The sequence below is a fragment of the Xiphophorus hellerii genome, chromosome 7, assembly GCF_003331165.1.
Source record: "Xiphophorus hellerii strain 12219 chromosome 7, Xiphophorus_hellerii-4.1, whole genome shotgun sequence".
Lineage (NCBI taxonomy): Eukaryota > Metazoa > Chordata > Actinopteri > Cyprinodontiformes > Poeciliidae > Xiphophorus > Xiphophorus hellerii.
Genome location: NC_045678.1, coordinates 1,219,838 through 1,238,904, shown reverse-complemented (window position 1 = coordinate 1,238,904; position 19,067 = coordinate 1,219,838). Strand labels below are relative to the sequence as shown.

At 35.6% G+C, this 19,067-nt stretch overlaps 1 long non-coding RNA gene across 1 annotated transcript; it reads right to left on the bottom strand.

Moving 5' to 3' along the window:
* Positions 1–415: 415 nt before the first annotated feature.
* Positions 416–18,397, bottom strand: LOC116722690 (uncharacterized). Its single transcript, XR_004339819.1, has 4 exons — positions 18,387–18,397; positions 2,826–2,830; positions 717–721; positions 416–577 (listed from the first exon to the last, which is right to left on the bottom strand). It is a non-coding gene; the product is annotated as an uncharacterized LOC116722690 (long non-coding RNA).
* Positions 18,398–19,067: the final 670 nt, after the last annotated feature.

Genomic DNA, 19,067 nt, shown 5'->3' with positions numbered 1-19,067 from the left:
AAGGAGAAACTGCTTCGGCAACAACCTTCCACACCCAGCTCAGGCAAAAGGGCGAAGTGTCAGGTCAACCATCGATGCAGGATGCGTGTCCTGAGGCTGAAACATCATCAGTGACCCCTCACACCCCCACCATGGACTGTTCTCCCTGCTGCCCTCTGGAAAGAGGTTCTGCAGCATCCGGTGCAGGCCCACCTGGTTCCGAAACAGCTTTTTCCTACTTGCCATCAGACTGCTGAACTCTTAACTGGACTGCACTCAAAAACTGGTCTCCACTTTATACCTTGCACATGTACAGAGCTAAATAACTTCTATTTTACTGTCAGTCCTGCACTTTATATTTTATATTTAGATTTATATTCATATTTTATACTGTTGAAAATGACAACAAAGTCAGTCGAAGTCTAAGGAACAATTGTGCAACTGTGAGATGCGTTGAGGCCATTACCAGGGTACTGATAAGGTAATGGCCCTATTTACTGAACAAAAGCACCTGCTAGATAAAATCCTTCAGGCCAGTTGGACTATCGAAGCCGAAATAGGTATACGTCAAAGTGGACTAACTCAAGCTATTCTAGTGCTAAACCTTGTGGACAGCCTTCTCAGAAGAGCTGAAGCCTATGTACTATGGATTAGGAATGGTATGTCACTTAAGCTTATACTGTATGTGAGCCAAGGCAGGTGAGCGAATACTTTTGGCAATACAGTGTATATTTGACTTAGACTTATTTTATTGACATTGCACAAAGAAACGACAGTGAGATAGGCAATGAAATGCCATAACTTAGCCACTGGAGCACACACTCAAAAAAAGAAGCCTACAGAAAAATCACAAGTGTGCCTATAAGTACATAAATATACAAATAATAATATATTGCTACATATATATAACAGTGTCTTCTTTGATGGAAGCAGTTTGAAGATTGTGGACAAACTAATGCATGTCCTTTATGATGTTGTACTTTTTTGATACATTGGAAACTGTGCATTTCATCCAACCTTCTGTGACCCTCTGCAGCGATGTCCTCCGGGCCGCTGTGCAGCTGCTACAGTACATTAGGTGGCTCTCACTCATGACATTCTGTATGTAGTAGAACATTTTGGAATATTCTCCATTCAAAGACATTATTTACGCTTCATTCTGTCTCATTTTTTTTTTATCTGTTTATGTGTAAATATTTACATCTACATGAATGTATGCTTACATGCTTAGGGATTACTTTTTCGTAAAAAACGATGATGGCAATTTTCAGTGGTTACCATGGTTACCTGCAATTATTTTGCTGTTTTAACATTAGCTAGCAGGTTGTCAACATACTACAACTGTTCATCACATTAAAATAAGTTATTCCACTATTGACATGAGTGAATGAGATGTGTTTTAATGACCATAAGCATTAAATGCAAGTCGATAAACAAGGAGAGAAAATGGCCCAAACTTCAGTGGCAGGTGTTCTCACTTACTAGCAATAATAAAGCAATTTTGCCACTATAAAATCATCTGCTCTCAATGAGATATGTAGAGTTCCTCTAAATAATATATGCATGTGTTCAAAGGTTTTCCTAAAGAGAATAAAAGAAAAGAAAAGGTGAATTTATATTTTGCTTGCAAATGTAACTGGGTTAATGTTAATATTCGTATAATTACATAAAATGTGTTTCTTCAATGGATTTGTTCGTTTATACCTGACTGTTCCTGTTTTCCCCTATGTCTATCATTTGGGGTTTGGTCCTCCAAATCTGCCAGACTTTCTTCTTCTTTTGTCCAAGGTTTTCCAGGACCATTATAAATACTTAGTTCTTCATTTCTTTTTCCTTTCTGTTATTTGTTCCGGTATAGATAATCACTTTTTATGCCGGGGGTCTATTATTATTTGTAATTATTGTGCAAATATTGACACAATTATAAATGTAGGTTTGAATGTATGTAGAGGAATGTACGAGGACAAGGAAGATAAATTGTTTTGTGTTCATTATGTTAGAGTTGGAGGAGGGGTGTAATTAAATAATTATCTCCATTTCTTTTCAGATACTAGTATGTGACTGAATTCAGATTATTTTAATTTCTTTATTTTATCCTAATCTTTGCATTATTGTAAAGAATTGCTGTATACAACACTAAGAAATTGATCTGCATTGTTGGAGTAAAATATATTACTACTACTACTAATGACTCCATGGAAAATGAATTTCTGAGTTGTTCAAACCAGCTTCTAGATTATATTCCTGTTGTAGAAGACGATGCACAATCCAACATCGAATAATATAGTTTAAAGAAATGAATAAAGCTGTATATTTTTAACATTGTTAATTTTCTACTTATCTTTATGGGGAAACTCATATTACTAATAAGAAGCCTACTAAAGGTATGTAGAGTAAACCCACTAATATGTACAGTACAATCCTATGCACACCTACTTCCTGGAAAAAACACACCAATATTTAGCTGGTGGTCTAGTTTTTGGGCTGGTTTATGGACTTAACTGTGTTTGTTTACACCTAAGAGTGTGAAGAAACAGTGTTGTTTGGAAACAGTGTTTAAAATGTTCTCTTCCTCTGAAATGTTGAGGGATTCTGATTCCATGAGATGGTGTTATGTTTTCAGATGACTGTAAATCTAAGCTGTGTTTTAACTTCCTTTTGTCCATCAGACCAGGTGATCACTCAGATAATACACCAAATGAAGAAATATGAGAGGATGACAAAAGAATGACCTTCACAGGTCACCGATAGATTCTCTTCTTCCAGTCATAGAAGGAACTTTTCATACATTGATTAAAATCACCATTTGACACTAAACTTTGTGGAACTTTGATTGTAAACCACACAGAAGCTTCAGTTGTGTTTTTTTTTTATTATGCATCCACAAATAGCTCTCAGAATGCTGCTGGCATTGAACGCATGCTAAAGCATTCTAATTATAAGCATGTAGCCTTGCTGAAAATCACAGCTTCCTACGCAGTATTATGCAAAGTCAGTGGGTGCTTCTTCTTTGGAGTTCTCTTTCTAAAGCATTAAATTGGTTTCACAAACCTTTGATTAGAGAATCTTCCCCCTCTTCTATTATGTTTGCTGTCCATGAGTGATTACTTACATGCTGAGATAAAAGACTGGTCCAGGAACTGAGGCGATGAGGCGAACGGGACACGATAATGAAATGAAATGAGGCATGAACATTGTCTGTTGCTGTTATCACTTAAGAGTGTGAAGAAATGGTAGAGGACCTGAGAGACCCAGATTCTGCAGAGATTTCTACACAGCACTCTGCCAGCTCTCAACAGAGTTCATCTGTATGCTGAAGAGGTTTTGAATGATTTGGATTCTGGGAGCCTGGGGAGGGGAAAAACCAGCACCAGAAAGCATTTAGTCACTAAGCCTCAGATCTTTGAGGACATAAATGCTGCAAACCGTATGCATTAAAGGCAAAAACGGGACCATGCTTGACTGTAGCTATGCTGCAACACCAGACATGCTCCAGTCGGCCTACATATACACTTCACTAAACAAATCAGTGATTTCTTACATTTAAATGTCCTCTTCCACTAAATTCTTTATCTAACATCTAACATCAGTTTGTAAGAAACTGTTATCCCAAATATGGCAACATTGGGGATAAGGTTTGATGGTTACTGAAGGTATCTTTGACATGGTGTCAAAATAGTTCTGCCAAAAAAAGAGTCAGTAATGAAAAAGACTAAAACATATTAAAACAAATTGCAACAAGGGGCACAACATTAACCAACTCTAAATTAAAGCTGCTGTCTACTTTTTCAAAAATGTGGGTTTTTTTTGTTTTTTTACATATTTGTTAAAACTGTCACCATGTCATGATAGTCTGCTTTATACTTGAAGCAGATAATCTGTAAAAAGATTGAGCTCCTCCACCTCTTTTCACTGCTAATATTGCTGTCTGCAGAAATGCTCTACTCCAGGTCAAAAACAACTAATCAGAGCCATGAGGAAGTTCTTAGAGCTGTCAATCAAACTTGGGTACTCACTGCTCAATGTGCTAATAGCAAAAAACAAGGGTGCATAAGACTGACATTACACTGTCATAAACATGACATAACACCTGTCATGAACATGAAGGATTCTTTATGAATGTCTATGACTATCATGAAGTCTCATTCTGTAAAATAATGACACTTTTAATTCAAAGTTGTTTAAAAGTTGCATTAAAAGTCCATTAGAAGAGTTGACTTTGTATAATTTTGTAAATAATGCCACTTTAATGCAAAGTTGGCACGTTTAATGGACTTTCAATGCAACTTTTAGAGCAACTTTGAATTTAAAGTGTCGTTATTTACCAAATAACTTTCATGACAACAGTCAGACATTCATAAAGACTCCTTCATGTCCATAACAAGTGTTATGTCATGTTTATGACAGTGTCATGTCAGTATTATACACACCCCGTCAAGTAAAAGGTGTTACTAAAACAAGTTACCATTAGAAGAAAACTGTTTATTCATGCTAACTAGCCTTAGCATTCACAGCAGGCTCTGCTGTGGTGAACTAGCTGTAGTTGAGAGAAAGGGGGAATCAATGCCAGGAACCCTTCTCCATGAATTTCTAAAGAGCCAGAGGCCCAATTTCAACAAAGTAAAATTTGTTTAAGTTATATTTGATATGCATAGCATTTTTTTTGTAACTAAGGTGAACATGGTTACTTGATAATGCTATAGAATGGCCTTATGTTCCTGGAAAACAAATATATTTAATAATACCATTATATATCTGTTTCATATACTGTCAGAATGTGGAGACTATTTTAAACTATATTTAAAAAACATTTTTTTAAATAAAAGTTACTTACATACTGCAGTTTTAGTGAATAAATGTTTACATTTTTGACTGGTATAACTATGATGAGTCTTAGTATGAATAGTATTTGAGTAGTATTTCATTAAGTTTGAAGAGAAATTACTAAAATGCAAGACTTTGAACAATTTCCCTCAATTTAAACTGATTAGTTACAACCCAGATGACTTTGCACCTCGATCACGGGGACAGAGAGGGAGCTACAGACTATCATCTGATGAATCAAATTTAAGGCTCCTTTCACTTCTTTAAAGGAAATAAACAGCTCTGAAACAAGTAGCTGTCACAGCTGCCAAGCATGCAATGTTTAGTCAACATTAAAGTATTAGGCATCACATTTTAGGTTTATTTTTTTAAAGCTATGCTTTGACATAAGATCTGTTGGCTTGGCTACTCATTGACTAAATTCAAGATTCACAAAAAAAGCAATTTACATCTCTCTAACAACTTTCTGAGAAGCATAGATGTGGTTTAATGCAGATGTAAAAAATATTTTGGTAAAGTCTAAGCCTTCAGTTATCAAATACTAGCACTGGCTCTAAGACTGTTGAGGTGACTTATTTCTCAGTTTTATGTCAATGTGTATTTAATTTTTATCTCTCATTGCACATAAAACATGCTGCACTGCAACCCAATGCTTTTTTTTTTCTTTTTTTTTTAACAGCACAAAAGGAAGTATCAGCAATCAAAACAAACAAAGTCTCAGAACCTGTTCTGTCAGGCAGAATTAGGGCTTTTTTCAAGTAACTTCATTTTCAGGTTGGAATTTGGTTCACATCTTACCTTGGTTCACAGTTATGGATTCAATTATACTGGAGACGTAACATGAACCTGGACATCCAGTTGGTCGTGGCAAATGGCTGCTTGTACTGAGTCGGGTTCTGCATTTGTTTGTTTGCTGTTAGCCAGAAGTTGTTTCTCTCCATTGGCATCACCTGCCTCCTCAGAAAAAGAGTAGTGAGCATCAGGGTGGGGAACAGAGATGGAATCAGGCACTGTTGACAGTTTCTTCAAGCAGTGGTACAAGAAAAAGTCTTGTTAAAGAGACATTGACTATTGCGCTCCATCACATGCACTGTTGCCCTCAACTGTATGACTGTCTAACAAAGACCTTATAAATGAAAGAATTATGACATTCTTTAGTTGGTCTAAAGTCAAAAGTTACCTTTTCTAAGTGGTGAGATTCAGCAGATCACCTGCGTCTGTCCAGCTCAGATGCCCACAGGTACTAACTCTGCAGTCTTATCAGATTTATAGTGAGTGAGGGAGGTGCAGCTCTGTTCTAACACCTGGGAAGCTGATGAGATTTGGTTCATTTTACCTTTCCTTTCTAGTGTTGTAAACTGTCCATGAAGACAACAGAGTGAATGTCTCAAGCCACCTACTCACCCTGTCTACACCTCCAGAGGCACTGGCTCCAGTAAGCATGGAACATTGTCACAGAGAAAGGAGTTCTCTAGTTTGCAGAATAAAAACAAAGCAGGTAGAAAAGCTACATTTCTAAAAATACCCATGCAAAGTGTGGGTATGGCGTCAATCTGTCATCTTGAATAAAGATAGATTTTTTTCTTCATTGAACAAAAATACTTTCAGTGCTGTGTTTCTACCCAGGTAGCTGCAAAACTACTGTTGGCTGTCATATAAAATGGCAACATCAACAGCTGTAGGTGTCACAAATATTTATTTATTTCTTTAACATATGTTTCATTTACCTGCAGCTCAGGTTTTGTCCCTGAATTGACTAACTGTCATGTCTGTTTAAAAACGTATATTTGTGCATGGAATTTTGAAGAGCTCACAATTTTTATATATGTGACAATAATCTATATGAAGAATGTATAATTCTGATATTCTGAAAATAATTTTTAGTGCCACTTTGCTTTTAACTAGTATTTTTCAGCATTAGAAAGTTTGTCCTGCATAGCTGTCATGCTATCATGTCATTATTTTTAACCATAGTTGTATATTAGTTATGCATAATCTACTTTAAAGGCACCTTTGAATAACTGAACCGGCAGTTTACTTTTAAACTATGCTCAGTGATTTGCACCCATGTTTGGACCACACCATGATTTATGGTGCCAACTTTGTGTTTGAATAATAAAATATTAAAATATGTGCTACTTTTCTTACAAGTATTGTAATTTAGTCCTTGGAAACTTCTCTCATGATCATCAGTGGTGCAGAGATTCTGACATGATTTATTACTAGATAATGGCTGGCTGGATAATAAGGGGAGATGACAAAAAAACTTTTTTATCAACTTCAAATCCAATTGGAAAAAAGTAAGAGGATAATTTCTAAACATAAAAAGGTCATTATAAATATGTGTTTGTAGTGGTAAGATCTAAGAACTAAATCTAATTCAGGCCATATAGTTTAATCACAATTTACAGTATATAATTTTAGTCAAACTGACAAAACAAGCTAATTTGATTCTCAGTCTATTCTGGCATAGCGTCATGATGAAATGCGACACGTGCGAAAAGTTAAGGGTGTATGGTAATGGATGGGTACAATAAATATATTTGATCTGTTTTATCACGTTAAGTGTTAAAGCATTTCCCCGTTAGTTTATCATGCTATTCAACCTCAAACACTTTATAAAATGATCAGGCCTCTTTGCTTTTTGATTCACTGCAATGCTTGCTACATATTCAAAATGGTAGGTGCTATGTGGAAGGATGAGGGAATCTTAACCCACCTCTTTTCAGGTAAATCTGGACTGCAGTACCTGTGGGCATGCGATCAGAAGAGAGAAGATTTGAAATTGGGGTAAAAATAGGGTGGAACATTTAAGGGAGGCAGCCCTATCATAGAAGGCAGACAGAGTGATTACAGTGTAGGACGTTTATCACATACAAAACTGGAGTAAGCAATGCAGTAAGTCAGGACAAAGTGAGCTCTGATCGTTTCTTTTAAGACCTGTGGCTGAACAATTTTTGGAGGCACGGAAGTATAGCTCATATTTTAATTTAAGTTTCATCTTTTGTTGCTCATTACTGGTAGGTAATCAGCAATTACTCTATTGTCTGTTGTTTCCTTTGAAATAACACAGTTAAATGGGAGGTTCATTTTATTTTTGTACCTCACAGATAATGTCAGCAACAAATGGTGCTTGAAGAACATAATTTAAGCCAATGTCTCTTTTCATATTCCCCATAGCTAAATCACCTATTGATCAGTTCTTTGCAGTCATAAGTCAACTGAACTGACTGAACTTAAAGAGACATTTGAAGTTCTGCAATAGATTTCAGAATTCTCTTGTAGAAAATTAAGCAATTCATCTGTTCTGTCTGCATTATGTGGTGAATCTGCAAAACAATACGATTGATTAATTGTGCAATTATGGCTGCTTCTATCTTACTGCAATGACTCCTATTTGAAGCTTTCCAAAGATGTTCTGTAAGTGAAAAACAACTTGCCTTCAGGAAAATCCCACCTCCTTACAAAAACATAAAATCAACAACAGCATTTCAGTAAACAGATTTAGATTTTGTGGGATTATAACAAAATGTAAGTGGCTGTAAAAATTCCAGTAAATGGTGATACTGTGTTTTTCAAAAGTTGGCCTCAACACTTTAGTGTCAGCTAAAGAAGCTATTAGCTTTTCAGCTTGCTAGAAATGGACTTCAAAACATTTCGGACACCCCCATTCTCCCAAATTTGTGGGAACAGTTTGAGGATGAGCATTTCCTGTTATAGATAATGGTTCACAAGTGCTAAAGCAAACTCCAAAATGACATGCATAAGTGACTATGGTGTTGAAGAACTGACTGGTCTGGTCAGAGTCCTGACCTTAATCCAATAGAACCACTTGGCAGTAATTTAAAGAAGAGACCATGGGGCCTCTTCATCCAACCTCAATCTCTGACATCACAAATATGCTTCCAGAAAAATCGAGTAAAATTCTCTGAACACTATTCTTAAGGGTTGAAGTTGTAGCTGTTAGAGGTTAGCCATATAAATCATATTAATCCCTATGAATTACAGATATGATTTCACTCAAGTTACTTTGTGTGTGAATACATACAAGCAAATACATTTAGCAATATGGCATTTAAGGCGCTTTTAGTTATGTTGCCTAAAATTGAAGAATTATTTATTTGTTGTATGACTGTTGGTGTAAATATACAGTATTTGGGTTTTCAATATGTAGTCATATTTAATGAAGAGGTTATTTATCAGATTAGAAGTAACTTTTTTTTTTTTTTTTTTAAAAACCTGTAAACTGATTTTCATTTTCATTAAACCCACATTTATGTATTAAAACTGAACAGTTTTTTATTGGTCTGATGTCATATTCTAATTTTACATTTCATGTTTTCATTCACTTTAAGCAGAAAAATCATCATAATTAACTGAAATAAAGGCTTGTAAACATTAGTCTATGATGTTAATTAAAATAGCTTAGTGATGCAGTTACTGAAATAAATGAACTTTTTAGTGATACTCATATTGAATATGATTGTATTTGGTCCAATAGATCCAATGGTCTAAAGAAACTGATTTTAGGTTTTGTTTTTATTTAATGTTCAGGTTGTTAATACCTGTACATTGATATATTTTTTGTCTTTTTGTGGTGTTTTAGGTAGAATCTCAAACAAAGACATCTTTTGAAATTTTATTCTCGAACAAAAATCTAAACATTCCTGCACAACTGAGTTCATTTGAATGGGAAAAAAACAAGAAACACTGAAATTGCAGTTGTTGAATCAAAGTAAATATAAATACAAGAAACAGAATGCCAGAGAAAAAAGGTAGGAAGGAAATACCCATACCAGGTAAGTATCTTTTCTGAATGTAAATCATGATATTGCCAGTAAGGTAGCAAGAGCTACTTGAGTGGCAATATCTTGCTATGCTTCACTGAATCTCGACTGGTTTTACATTTGCTCCCCCACCATGTTCAATCACTGGCTCAGGGGGGAGAATTGACACTCTTCCCTGGCCAGACATGATGGATGTAATCAGACCTTATCATCAATCAGTCATACTGAACCATGAGAAAATGCTAGAAATAAGTAACTGGTTATGGAAAAATGGCAGCACAAATAGCAAAACACAAACCCTGCCACCAAATCACATTATATAAGAAACATAGGCAGAAAATGTAGTTATCATTCAAAATAACACTGTTATTAATGATACATCAAAAAATCAATGCATCACCCGAGACGTATTGACGTATATATACTGTCTATATACTGTTGTATATAGACAGTATACACCGTATAAGGCCAAATAAAAATATTTACTAGTATATACCAGACAGTAAATATTTTTATTTTATATAAATTTCTTGACAAAGTCATGATGTGTTCGGATGATATTTTGTAGGTGTTGTGACTTCTATTCTCCAGTTGGCTAAAACAAACAGTAGTAAGACTTCAGAAATTCAAATCAGAACATTATATATTAGCTTCCAAAGTGAAAAAGTCGAAATGTAATATAGCTTTTGAAAGGACTGCAACAGATGAGATATCATTAACTTTTGTGTTCTAGGCAGAATTAACAAACAAATCATCCAGATTTCAGGATGTGGGGACCTCTTATTGTCTGAGAGGAGCTACTTTTTATTCCTTATTATCTTCATCTTTCATCTTCAGATGCATTCACTTTCCTCTGTTCACTTATCTAAATGTGCTCCTTCTTCAAGGGAATTTTCATCAGACATGCAGTCTTACAGTCTTGTTGCAGCAATAAAATATTTATTGTTAAAGTCTCTCACATGTATCAACAAGTATTTCTTTCTGACTTTTATGAATCAACTCATTTTCAAATATACATATTTTTACTTCAGGCAAACACCTTGCACACTGAGATTTGTACAACTTTCCAAAAATTCCTAATATTGATATGAAGTCAAATAGAACAATAACAGAGCAAGGATTTTATGTGGTTCTGACTTATTAAAATCCATCCATCCATCCATCCACACAGTAAATTTTGTAGTGTTAAATCAACACTTAAAGAGTTAAATTTAACACTGTGTCCGAGTCTATTTGGTCCTTATCGGAATTGGTGTCAATTTAACTCTTTCCACAGTGTTCCATTTTCAGAGTACAATTTAACTCAAAATAGAGTTAAAATTTAACACTAACACTGTACAGTGTTAATAAAACTTAACACTCCTTGTCAAATAACTCTAATAAGAGTAAATATGATTCTAATCAGAGTTAATAAGTTACTCCATAATGGTGACAAAACAACTCGGATTCTCATGCTTTTCAACACTGCATTGAGTCATTGAGGGTTTACACTGGAGGCTCATATAACTCTTATGAGTGTTGATCTGACACACTACTGTGTTGATAATGTACTCTTTAGCTGTGAAAAATCAACTCTGCACATATAAATATGAAGTGCTATTTTTACACTTTTGTAGAGTTAAATGTACAATTGAATAAAATCAGGTTACCACAGAAATGCATTCAACTTATTTATTGAAATAAAGCACATTTTTAAGATCCACTGTTAACTGTGGTAGCGTCACAGTAACATCACATGATGTACATCCCATTACAATAGACGGCTCAAACTTGACAGAGTACATTTAAGGCAAAGACTTTTTCCATCCAAGTAGCCATGAACTAACTACTTGTATATACCGAACAAGTGCATTTGTGCAACTTAACTCTGCCTAACAAATAAAACACTTAATGACAAACAGATTAGTACTAGTGAAGCAACCTAGCCCGAATTTCTGCCACTCGTGGACTTTCTTTCATTTTACCTACATCTATATTGTACACAGTGGTCTGGATGAACGTAAACATATTGCACAGCATGGGGTTGTATGTTGTGGCAAACACGTAATGTGCCTTAAACAGTTCGTCAAAAGCACCAAGAGAGGAAGTTGACCTGCAAGCAATGGCATTTTTGTCAAGGATGATGAAGAACTGGTGAGCTACTTTCTTCCTCCGTCCCACAGCCAGGAGATAGGGTTGTGTGCTCGTCGTGATGGCATCAAGATGTTCTTGGATGTTGGTTCCTGTCTGTGGAAAAAAAACACACAATACAATTACAATTCCATAGCTGCAATGCTACATATGGGAAAACAGCATTTAACTATGTGTGATATCACCCTAAAACTGAACCCTAAAACTGAACCTTGAACCTTGAAACAACAAGGTTATTGTTTTCTCAAGGTTATTGTTTTCTCAAGGTTATTGTTTTCTCATGAAAACAATAACAAACAACAAGGGTGTACAGAAAATGCATTTTCTGTACACCCTACACGACAGACTGGGTATGCGCCAGTCTGTCGTAAGACTTATAAAAATGCAAGAAAGAATTACAAAAAATGATAGCTGGGGTTGAACCACAAAAAATGGCGTTATATTTTACAAGAAATGTTTGCTGAAACAGCTGACAAGGGCCATGGAATGATTGGGAGAGGATTGCTCTACATCATGTCAATTGTCTTTATTCATGCTTAACTGATGAACAAGCCTCTGGTCACTAGGTTCCAGCAAGATTCCAAATAATCAACAGGTGTTCAAGCCAGTTGAAGTAGCTACACAGCACCGTTGTAAACGGAGCAGAGTGAACAAAAAAGGAGCAATGTTTTGAAATATATTTACAGAGGAGAGAACAGAGGAGAGATGGAGAAGTTTGACAGTGAAAAGAAAAACAGTAGCAGACGTCAGTAAAGCAAGTATGACGCCGTTTTATGGGCAGGTTAAGAGATTTTAATTTTCAAATACAAGAATACAGTCATAATACTACAAGAACGAAGTCCTATTAGCAGAATAGTTTAAATATTGGCAGAAGAAAGACGCAATATTGCCAGAAGAAAGTCGTTAAATTAAAAAGCTTCTATAGAGTGATATACGTATAACGTGACCGGCTCAGCAAGTCTGGTTCTTTCTATTAATAAAAAGTTGTTTAAACAATCGTCTCAGAGTCCTGGGGCTGAAAACTTGCTTCTGATTTGTTAAAACATTTAGTATTTACTCTATCTATCTAGTATTTGTCAAACCAATACCAACTGTAACCTTACAAGACCCTCAGTATTCCGCAATTTAGAGCAGTTTGGTGAAAGGTTATCATAAAATTACAATTTTATTCTCGACCAACTTTACTCGTATTTAAAACACAAACCAAAAACTCAGAGCCCGGCCCTTATACTCAATCATAAGTAAAGAACTGTAGCTGGCAGAAAAAGGCCAGGAAATCGACAAAACCTGTCTTTTTATTGTTAATGCAAAATGTTATACACCTTTCATCTCTTCTCACTTGACAAACTTAAATATAAGTAATATTGCTGCAAATGTTTCCACAATAAATGGTAAAAACTACATATGCCTTGTCAACAACTAAACTGAAGAAGCTGTTAAGTAACCAATGCTTGTAGATGTAAAAGGTTTTACTGTATTAAGTCAAAAAATGCACATCCCAGTGAATGATTGGGAATCACACGTGATCCCATCACGTCATCACATGGGAATCACATGTTTCCACATGTGTATCACACATTTCCACATGTGTGTGACATAATATATATGTCACACGTTTCATGTGTTATCACATGTTTTCACTTGTGTATCACATAAAACATGTGTATGACATGTTGTATATGTGGTACACGTGTGAAAACATGTGATACACATATAAAAAATGTGTATCACATTTGGTCTTGCATGTAAAAAAATACAAATTTAAAGCAGTAAAATACGATACACGTGTGAAACATAAAATATGTGAAACCCATGTGGATCACATGGTATACACATTTGAAACACATGCATCATGTGTGAAACATGTGAAATAGTTAAAAATAGATGCAACATTTTTTACCATGAAAATTTTCAAATTCTTTGTCATTCACTTTCTACAATATGAGATGAATATGAGGTCACATGTCAATCTCATACATTTTATAAGACATAACTGCATACTAAAGTAAACTTGTAGCTATGAATCAAGACTTCCAAGACAAGTATATATGTCTAAAAATAATAATTTATTTATTTGTGTTTGAAATTGTTGAGAACCAGAAAGAACTTTTAAGATCGGAACATGACACCATACAGATTTGCCCCAAATCAGGCCCAGACAATAAACGCGTGGAAACCAACTGTGTAGAAATGTGTTTAATACCATCAGTGCCTTGAGAATGTCCAGAGGGGGAAAACAGAACCTGAGCCTCAGCGACTGATCCTTCACCTTGTTTCAGGAGAGACTGAGCATTTGACTGTGAACCCTCTGAGTCTCCTTAATGTCTTCAAGGAGGGTTAAAACACACACACACATGTTGGCATTGGTGGCTTGTATAGGGGTCTTCTTTTATTTGGCAGAAATTACAGGTGAAGGTGCTGTGGGTGGTGATGCTCAGGTGGGGAGTTTTCCTTCTCCAGTGCTGAAGGTGGTGATGTCTCTGGCTGTGGAGGGTCATTATGGAGGGTGTTCTTTTTGAAATATGCAGTGTCAACTTTATGAAGGATTAAGATTAATTTGATCAAACCATAAAACACATTATCCCACCCAAGCTTTGCAGATTTAAGCAAGGCCTCAATATTTTCTTTAGAAAAAATTGATTTAGTTTTGCAGGCCTACTCTATAAAATGAACATGTAGAACTGTAAAACAGACAACCTAAAGCCCATTCACAACAGAGCCACATTCTACCAGCTGTACTCTTGACACCTACACTGACACCCCCACCCCCACACACACACAAATACACAGATCGGCAGGCAATTTGGGGTTAAGTGCCTTCCTCAATGGCATGTCGGCATGTGGTGGTGGGAAGCTGAAATAGAGCCCACAACATTCAATTGTAAGATGAATCAATTTCCCATAGAGGCACATAAACCCAAAGCATACGGAGAACAGGAGAAATACAGCAGATTACAAGCAGCAGTTGACAGCTCTGTCTGGCAGCATCTGTGAACATCTTCATTAATTTAGGATAAACATCAATTTTTGTAATTATGCATGTTTCCCCATATTCTCCTCAGTTATTGATGACTGTTTGCACTACACTAATCTATATATACAAAAATGCTAGTTTGTGTGCTCTTCTCCTGACTCATGTTTTAGCAGTTACAACATGCAAATGAGAAAATGGCAGCAAAGTCCTACTAGAAAAGCTGAATTGCATCTCATGTACATCAAATTCTCTATGATTGATTGTAAATTGGAGTTCAGTGCGTCGGATGCATGAACTTGAATGAAAATATAAGAAAACAATAGTCTAAGGCCATGCACACTAAGTTACTTGATCTGTTATATTTATTAGATTTTCATCTTAAAAGATTTTTTGTAATATGTTGTGTTGTTTTGTGTGGTGGTTGAGTTGGACACAAATGCATAAAGGTAGAGGCAGCAGTTGATTTCGAAAATTTAATTTAAAAAAAATATGAGAAAAGCAAACTTGCAAAAACACATGAAGCCAGAGTCAAACAAAATTAATCCATAACAAAAAGTCAGCCAGAAGCCAGAATGCTGGGAATAAGAGGAAGAAACAGGAGCAAGGAGTGACTGAGAATGAGGTGCTTAAGTACTGGGAGGTTGAATGTTGAACAAAGGCAGGCTGAAGACAGAGAGAAGTGACACAGGTGGCAAGGAACAGCACACTAGGGACTAGGAAACACATACAATAAAATAACTAGATATGAGAAATATAACTAGAATAACAAAGAAAAGGACTAGACACAAGAAATAAATATACCTAGAATCAAGAAGGACCTGAAATAAAAATAGCAACAAGGCAGAACTAATAGAAAGAACTAAGGAACACAAATAACAAAACCCAAAACAAACTCAAACAGCCCAAGTTCCAGACACTGTTCAATTTTACAGCAGTTATGTCTTACCAAAATTGTAAAAAAAAAAAGATTTTAACACATCACTAAATTGCTTTAACAACTTTCTTGCAAACTCATTGCAAAATTTGAAATTAATTTTGACTAAATTACAGAGAGTAAAATGCTTATCAGCATAATCAAGTTCCATCAGTGAGTTATTGTCCAGGTGCTGTAACAACATTTTTATTAATAAGCAGTTTGCACATCATGGCAAACAAAAGAAAGAAAAATAAATGTGAAAAATCCCACACTTTAAAAACATATATATCTGAATGAACATCGGAGAGTGCTGGGAAGAGTTAATTACTAAAGCTAAAGGTAAGGGAAAACTTCAATGAAATAAAACTCATTAGTATAAAAAAAAATCCATTGCATCAGTCGTAATAAAAATAATTTATTTTCAATTCATTTTCCTCTTTCATTTTTACATAGCTCTAGGTTTACTGTAAAAAAGTGCAGTGTGAATTTCACTTTCCTACTATTTTTAAATAGGCATTTTCCCCTTGGAAATGTGTTCATCATTGCTGATCTTCATCTGAAAAAAACACCATCCTAATCTCTGTGTTGATTTTTTTTTTTTGCTTCACTGTAACTTTGATTGCATTCCTCAGATTAGAATTAGATAAAAAAGAAAATCTGATTTGTGCCTCTTATCAACTTCCAATTGGACTTGCTTCATCTTCTGACAGAGATAAGTAAATCTCTAAAACACAAATGCTTGCGGAGGGATCTGGATTCCCCAAAAGAAAATGGAACTCATACAAGCATTGGAATCAGTGATATAGAGTACTGAAAATGACCTGCACTTTGTTGAGCACCCATAGAGTTGTTATGGTCACTGGACAATGGCAGAATAAAAATGTGAATCCAGTTCTAATGGCTATGTTCTACTGCAAAAAATATAAATGATGCTAATATGATGAGGTACTGTACATATACATAATGTGTCCAGTTCCCCAATTTTATCCTAAATACTCACAGCAAAGCCATTGTTTGCAAATTAGGAACACAAACTCTATCATTTAACATTTTGATTTTAATCTTTGTCTGACTGTCAGCTATGTGTAGGGGGAAGGGAATGGGTGGAAGAGATCCTTCTGATACAGAAACTCAAACTATGCATTTTATGCTTGTTTAGACAGAGAAATTGTATTTGGAGCAGAACAATTAAACAAGCCAGGAGATGTAGGCCAGCATTCATGGTTGGGTTCTTTTATATGTGGTAATTGGAAAAAGGGACAAAAGAGGAAGATGAAAACACTTGTAGAAATGTTTATAAAGCTAAACAAAAAGTGTATATCATCAAGATTGGCTATGAAATCAATTTTTCAAATATTTGACCAACATTGCCTAGTTTTAACATTTTCCCAGCCTGCACATGTACTTTTAGAACTGCCATGTCAGTGCATACACAACTTATTCAAGCCTCAACCAATTCAAGCCTTTAAGCTACAATACAAAAAGAGACTTCAACAGTTTTAATCCTACTGGTTGTTTTGGGTCAGAATTTGTGAAATAATTAGATAACTTCATTATTTGAGTTGGCCTCTGACTTTTGCCCTCAGAAGCAGGATGGCGTGTTAGCTGCAGGCAGCTAAAATCCATCTTACTGCTCTTTACCCACACATTGTAGCTGTCAGGCTCACATATAAACAGTGTGGTTCATTCAGAGGTATTAGAACATTAATGTTGAATTACAATTGTTTTGTAAGGTTTTCAAAATTGGAAAACAAATTAGAAAAATAATTTATTTTCAATTCATTTTCCTCTTTCATTTTTACATAGCTCTTTGTTTTTGGTTTGCTCGTTTTTTCATTGCTTTCACTTGTAAAATTGTGTTCCTTCCTCTGTAACTAGGAGGCAGTGCTGCTACTAGTACATGTAGCAGCACAGTCTTTTTCTGAGTCTGCTTTCCTAAATGCTTTCTTTGCTGGGCTTTAAATTGAGAAACATTCTGTTCTTTAACAAGCTGCAAACTTTCCAACTAACCACTGACTCAAAGATGTACATTGAATGCACACAGAAAGAAACCGGTATTATTATTACATCTCTCTGTAACACACGCTCTCCTACTGTATAGCCATCAAGAAGTGCTCATGTTTCTTCTTGTTTTTTTTTCTTTTCCTTCAGCTGCATTAGTCTTTAAGAGGTTGCCTTTATTTACAGTTTATTTCTGGCTTTAGTATGAAGCTTTCACAAGCTATAAATACAGTAACTTATTTGTTTTGAGAGATATGACTGTAATTTAGACACATTCTGTAAATAAAGACACTTATTTGTTTATTTATAACATAATAAAAAATGTATTGCTGGAAAAAGCAGTCCACGGGTATCCATGCAGTGGGACAGGTTGGTGTGCCATCATGAATCACTCACACAAGTCACTGAACACAAACCACTGCTACACAGCAATAACAGCAGCAGAAGAAGTGTTAACAGCAAATAATAATAATAACTCAAAATAAATTAAGATATTCAAGACTATATTTGCGGAAGAGACAGCAGGCTTTGATTTACTAAAGGTTTCAGTGATTTACTAAAAGTAATACTGTTACTTTTTTGAATAACCCTTAAAGCTGCAGTATGTAACTTTTATAGAAAATATTTTTTCACATATTGAAGCTATCACTATGTCTGGACAGTATGATGTGAGACAGATCATTTGTGAAAAAAAATTAGCTCCTCTGCCTTCTCCCAGTGCCAATTAGAAATAACCAAACAGGGCCTGGAGGCGGGGCTTAATGCTGCCAGTTACCATCTCATTTAGCACCCCTGCTGTCTGCTACTGCTACAGCTTTTTTCCGTCAGCAGATCCTGTTGTGAATGCTCAAGCTCGTTGGCATGGCCACCGATGACGACAGATCCTCCTGTAACGGTAAGTTGTTTCGGGAGTGGTGCATCTTCAGAAGGTGGAGGAGATTGATCTTTTCACAGATTATCTGTCTCGTAACATACTGTCATGACACAGTGACAGTTTTAATAAAGGTGTAAAAATGAACTGTGGAGAAACTGATGACAGGATAACATTTAAGCATGCACTCTACAGATCAGGCTTTAATAGCAGAGTGACAAGAAGAAAAACACTCTGAAAACAACAACAACAACAAAAAACAATAGCAAGTCTGGAACAAGCAATGATATGATCAGATCAGACCAGAACTACATCTCTGGCCTACCCGCAAAATGCTTTGTCTGGTGGTCAACTAATCCTTCACATCACCCTGAACACACAAGTCTCACAGAAAAGCACAGTGATTGTGTCATCATATTGTGGGAATGATTTTCTTCAGCAAGATCGGAAGACCAATAGAGATAAATTTGTCTAACAGGTTTTCCCGAAAGAAAACCTGTAGACAGCAAAAGACTATGGCAGAAGTTCACCTTCCATTAGGAAAACCATACAGCAGGAAAGTACCAAATCATAGAGCAGATTACA